Consider the following 6,353-nt stretch of genomic DNA (forward strand, 5'->3'; position numbering starts at 1 on the left):
CCACAGATATCTTAAAGCACCCCTGTGGTGGAAATTTGAATAATCAATTTATTTCTTCAGTATGTTGAGATTTGCATCCATTAGTCTTTTTCATGACATATCCTTGGAAAGTGAGGGACAGTTGGATGCCCCAGGGTTTAGAATTGTGGGACCAGGCTTTAGCTCAGCTCATATAGTTCCTAAACCCATGTGCAGAATAAGTCTGTTTCAAATGCCAACTCCCCACCTCTGGGCCTAAAGACTGGAAGGCACTAATGTTTTTTTGTTTTGTTGTTGTTGTTTTTAAGATTTTATTTATATATTTGAAAGAAAGAGAGCATGGCACACAAGCGGGGCGGGGGGGCAGAGGGAGAGTGAGAAGCAGACCCCTGCTGAGCAGGGAGCCCGATGAGGGGCTCGATCCCAGGACCCCAAGATCATGACCTGAACTGAAGATAGACGCTTAACTGACTGAGCCACCCAGGCACCCCGGCACTAATGTTTTTAGATGGAACCTAGAAAAGGTGCGTCTCACAAACTAGCAAACTCTCCAGGTGACTACGTGACAAAGATGATCTGTGGCCCCATGTTGAGAAATGCTGATTTAGGGACAGGGGATAAAGGCTTAATGTATTTGGTTTTCTTAAGAGCACTCTAAGCCACCCTATCGGCATCCGGTGTGAAGAATATTTACAGTTTAATGGAAGCTGGAGGGAGGAAAATCAATTCCGAGTGCTCCAATCTAAGTGTTTGTCTAGAGCGAGTGCAACGGATGTCCCATTAGGTATGTCCTCACATATCACAAAACTCACGCCGGCGCCTGCATGCAGAGCTTTAGCCTGTCAAGAAGCATTTTACACTCCACAGCCCAAAGAAACCCCATATCTAAAACACCGTCAGAAATGCTGCGAACGCTCCAGAGCCTTCCACCTGAGGCTGGGGGACATGGGGCAGCTGGCATCTTGGTTCAACTTTGCTTAAGGCCCTCTTGGTCTGAGAGGGACGCTCTAAAGACGGACTATTGCCTACGAGTTTTGCCTGAGGGACATCGTATAGTTGGGATATTCCATGACTACTCCCTCAGCACAGCCAAAGTTTCTAAGCTAACTAGAATAGTGGGGATGTGTTCACGTGCCGTCATGCACAATAGAAAAGCAGGCCCATGCTAAAGTAAAACAGACAGATCTGCTTCAGGGAGGAGACACCTTGCTTTCAGTTAGGGATGAGCATTGCATTTTATTGTTTCATCAGGGAATCATTAACCACCCCAACTGTGGGGAAAGAGCACATACCATGCATGATCCTGAGCAAAAGAATGCCAGGCTAAAGGGAGGGGGCACAGAAGAACCGTAATGGGATTCAGGAAGGGGCCTAGGTAGCCAACCCCACTGCAAGTCTTGGACGTGGTTCCTCTTGGCATCTTACTTTTCCCTCATTGAAAGGATTCATGCTGACTGTCCTTGCACCTTTGGGGGTGAATGAGGTCGTGTCATCCTTCAATAAACCATTTTAGCTGCAAAGAATGGGGACTAGAAAATGAGTTGTAGATTGGAGACTTTTGCTGATGCTATGACTCTTGCTGAAATATCAAGAGACCATGACAAAGCAGCAAAATCTCTTTATGAGCAAACCATGGCTCTCAAGAGGAGTGGAAGTAATGAAGCAATATTAGGAAGAAATTCAAGAACTGAATGAAGACTCAAGATATTGGTGTAGGCACAACAGAGATCAGATGGAGACTGGCAGCAAGAGCACAAAGAACTTCATACATCCCTGGAGGAACATCAGTAGGCTTTGGGACTTATGATGAGCAAATACTGAGAGCAAATGTTTGGGTTGCTAATCGCTAGCCAAAAGGATGACCTTGGTATAATAATGAAATTTAATGAGCATCACTCTAAGATATTGTGAGCCCATGCTGACCAGGTAATGGAAATAACAGCAGTAACGAGGAAAACCACTGAGATTGGTGAGCATCAGGGTTGCATGAAGTAGGAAAAAAATTTCAACTTAAACAGGAAATCAAGGATTTGAGAGAAATTCTTCAAACTCAAGATTCAAGTTTTAGCCTCACGAAAGATGATGCGTAAGAAAGTACACTCTCTGTTATCAGTCTCTGTCAATTCTAGCCAATTGACGTGAGCCTGAGAAGAGCTGAGCATTTCTGTGACATGGCTCTAAAAGAGCTCCAGGGCTGGCCTGCTTGTTAATTAGTGGAATAATAGTGAATAATAAGAAATCAGCACCTGAATCATTTATTACTTTTAGATTATGTATAATACACTGCCAAGTGACATTTTTAAAAGATCATTTCTGAAAATGCATAATAAATGAACTAGGCATTATTCTTATTAAAATATAATTTAAAAATAATTCAATAGATGAGAAGTTCTCAAGATGACATCATAGGGTAATTCCATGTTTAGTTTTTGAGGAACTGCTGCTCTCCAAACTGGCTGCAGCATTTTACATTCCCATCAGCGATGTAGGAGAGTTTTAATCTCTCCACACCCTATTATTGTCTCTTTTTTATTAGAACCATCCTATTAACTGTGAAGTGGTACCTCCCTGTGGTTTTGATTAGCATTTCCCTAATGATTAATAATATTATGCATTTTTTCACATGTATATTGACCTTCTGCATGTATCTTCCTTGGAGAGGTATCTGTTCATATCCTCTGTCCATTTTTAAAGTAGCATGTGATTTCAAAGATACAAATTCATCTTCCCGTTACTGAGTGGTGAGAGTTCTTTACACATTCTGGGTACAAGTCCATTAATAGATAGGTGATTTGCAAGTATTGTCTCTGAGTCTATGGGATGTCTTTTTTTTTTCTTTCTCTCTCCTTTCTGATTGTATTTCAAGTTCTTTCCAAAACAAGTCTCTTGGAACCCCCAGATTCAAGTGTACTCCTGGGCTTGGTCCACTGCCAACTTGTAAGCATGCTTGAGTATTCATTCACCAACATTAAGCCCCAGGATAGAAGATGTGACAAAGCAGGATCCTCCTCCATGGCAGGAGTCCTTTGCTGATTTCAGAGATGGCAGTGGCAGCCAATATGGAAAACACACTTGAACCTTCCCTTGGAACTGGGCTGTGATGGGAAGTGTCTGCCAGGGACATCATCATCTTTTCCCTGACCTCTCTGCAGCTTCTGAAGACATAGCAGAATATAATCATCTTTGAAGATACTGTAGAACAATTCCAAAAAAGCAAACAAACAAAAAAACAAACAAACAAAAAAAGAAACAAAGAAAAAAAACCCACATGCTTTCAACACATTGTGCTTACCAATATTTTGGGTTTGGTTCAGCTGCCGAGTGAGCTGATTGATGCATTCACCTGGAGAGCCAGGTGAGCCCACCCCCTTGAGGAAGCCCACTCTATTCTCTGTAGGATGACAGCCCACTAAGAGATGGACAGGGTACAAGAACCCTGACATTATGTGGAAATTTTTCCCTGGAAAGGCAATTTCATGAATGAGGTTTTTTAAACAAATGACACCAAAGTTCCTCAGGTGCTCCTCAATCACTGTTGTCTGTCAAAGAGATGCTTTTATTCTTGACCTTGGCTTGTCTGCATTTCAAGATGAATTCTCAGGCAAACTTCAGATTTGGAAATCTCCAGGTCACATAAGATTCCTATATGTAGCATTTTTATGGCCGGGGAGATTACTCTGACACAGACACTACCAAAAATATTCTTCAGGAGAAGCCTTGCAATGGTCCCCTGCACCAGTAAACTCACCCCATTAATCCTTTGGATGCAAAAAACAAAGGCCAAGGGATGTTTAACCTGGCACTTTCAAGACATAAGGCTGCACTTTTAGTCATCCTAGGTGCACCCTGTCATGTTGTTGCCTCCAGCAATCACGTAGGAACCAATCCAGTCATTTAATCCTGACCCCTTTTCTTTTCTACCGCTCCTTCTTTTCCAAAAGTGCCTGCTTTGCTTGAGTAGTTTTGAAGGATTGATAAAGTTTCCTTTTTTTCAGATTTTCTGGAACCAAAAGGATCGTTTTTCTTTACTCTTGCTCCGTCATCTTTCCCTCTTTTTACTTTCTTAATGGTATTGTTTGAAGTATAAATGCTTTTAGTTTGATAAAACCCAATTTATCTGCTTTTTTTGTAGCTTTTGCTTTTGGTGTCATATTTAAGAAAACATTGCCAAACCCAGGGTCATTAAGACTTACTCTTTTGCTTTCTTGTGAAAGGTTTATAGTTTTAGCTTATACATTTAGGTCTATGATCTCTTTTTGAGTTAATTTTTTGTATATGGTGTGAGGTAAGGGTCCAAGCTCAACCTTTTGTATATGGATATCCAGTTGTTCTAGTACTATTTGTGGAAAAGACTATTCTTTCCCCAATAAAATGTCTTGGTATCTTTGTCAAAAATAAACCGGCCATAAATGTAAGGACTTATTTCTGGACTCTCAATTCTAGCCCATTTATATTCCGTCCTTACACTAGTAGAACATTGTCTTGATTACCACGGCTTTATAGTAGGCTTTGAAATCAGGAAGTGTCAGTGCTCCCAGTTTGGCTATTTCTTTCATGACTATTTTGGCTACTTGGGCCCCTATGAATTCCAGGATTGGTTTGTCAATTTCTGCAAGAAAAGCCAGCTTGGGTTTTGAATCAGTAGAGTAATTTGGACGATATGGCATTTTAATAATATTAAGTCTCAACATCCTAGCTCTGACAGATTCACTGAATACATCTATTTATCACTAGTCACCAATTACCTCAAGGACACAGAACACAAATCTAGCATTTTCTTTTCATCTAAATTCAGGTTACAACACTGAGAAAACTATAGAGACATCACTGGGTGAAGTAAACAGATTGTGCTTCGATTTTTAAAAGAAATTGGTAGAGATTGTTTGAAAATCTTCAGCCTTTTAATCATGTCCATCAGTTTTGGGCTTTTGGGGGTTGTTTTGTTGTTGTTTTTTGCTGTTTTTGTTTTTTAGTTTCTATCTGTGCCTGTACGGTGCTAATCATTACAGAAAGCCAGCTTATAATGGACAGGATCTGGCTGTCCTCAGTGGTTGATAATAAGAAATCATTGGCACCTGGTAGGACAATATTGAAAATGGAAATGTGACTGTTTTATTTTTTTCTCCAGACACTGTGGTGTTTGTTACTCATCTGTTACAGGTCAATGTTTGTAGCTCCCAGAGGAAAATTGCTTTTCCCTGAAAACTCATTGGCCCTGGACACAAATAGGCAGTCTGCCGGAGTGAGGCAGAAACTCCAATGAAGGTTAAAAGCATGAGTCCATCTTCCCACTGCACTTGGGTGAGCAGGTGGGTATGCAGCAGGGGCACTGCAGAGGGAGAGATCACCTGCTCTCCCTGCACCTTAATGAAACAACACTCTGAGACACAAGAGGCGCAAGTTTGGTTGAATTTGTAGAAGCCACATTTCCTAACCTCATCAGGAGGTGTTGATGTTTTTGTCTTGGGCTTGCCAATGTCCGCTCAACACAGGCACAGACCTTTCCTCCTCACAAGTTTCCCTCCCAAAAGTCATCAGTGTTGTAATCCTCAGAATGGGACCTTCTTACCCAGGCTTTGCACAGGGAGTCCTTTGATCTTTTATCCCTCAGCCAGGTAGCTGATGGTGGTGATGCTTCTGGGAAGTCTCTCTTGACTTCTGGGAAGTCTCTCTTGACTCAGAGGGCTTGGCAAGGAGGCAATGAGGTGGAGAATGAATGAAGTGCCAGAAGCAGGTCTGCAGTCTTTGGGTGGACAAGGCAGGGCCTTTCAGGGACCAGAGTCAGGGCCTGTTTGAGAACCATTCTTGATTCCACTCCAGGGTCGCAATCTGAGCTGAGGATTTGGTATCTAGTCATACACACTCTTTTGAAAATGTTTAAATGTTCTAATTATCACAATAACCAGATATATTGTCAACATAGTGAGTTATATGCCACCCGATGATCACTTTCTTTTCCTCTCTGAAAGCGGGATCTAGGAAGAAGGGCTAGACCGGTTAGTGAAGGTTTGAGGGTCAGAAGTTTGGGGTCTGGCTTTCCTTGGGCAGTCCTGCCTGTGCAGCTCAGCTGCCCCTTCAGAGGAAGGCGTACTGGCCCACTGAGGAAGCACTGATTCCCTGAAGTGTGCAGGGGTCGGGTGGGCCTGATCAGGGATGGGAAGCAGGATGGTTAGTAAATCATTAGGGAATAACTATGAAGTTCCACTAAAGTAGAAGTTTTGATTATGCTCTTCCAGCTGCCAGCCAGTAACCTGACCATTGGTTGAATCAATCTTTTTTTTTTTTGAATCTGCACCTTTGTTTTCATAAAACCAAGAGTTATTTAGGGAGGATCAGATCACTGAATATACAGTGAGCAATTCCTAGGCACTGGG

The 6,353-nt window shown here is 42.1% G+C and overlaps 2 pseudogenes; one reads left to right on the plus strand and one right to left on the minus strand.

Moving 5' to 3' along the window:
• The first annotated feature begins 1,515 nt into the window (after positions 1-1,515).
• LOC123791809 (FGFR1 oncogene partner 2 homolog pseudogene) lies at positions 1,516-2,108 on the plus strand (annotated as a pseudogene).
• An 826-nt stretch (positions 2,109-2,934) lies between these two features.
• LOC123791810 (large ribosomal subunit protein uL30 pseudogene) lies at positions 2,935-4,022 on the minus strand (annotated as a pseudogene).
• Between the last annotated feature and the right edge of the window lie 2,331 nt (positions 4,023-6,353).

Source organism: Ursus americanus, chromosome 10, assembly GCF_024610735.1.
Source record: "Ursus americanus isolate L20-20 chromosome 10, mUrsAme1.1.p, whole genome shotgun sequence".
NCBI classification, from domain to species: Eukaryota; Metazoa; Chordata; class Mammalia; order Carnivora; family Ursidae; genus Ursus; species Ursus americanus.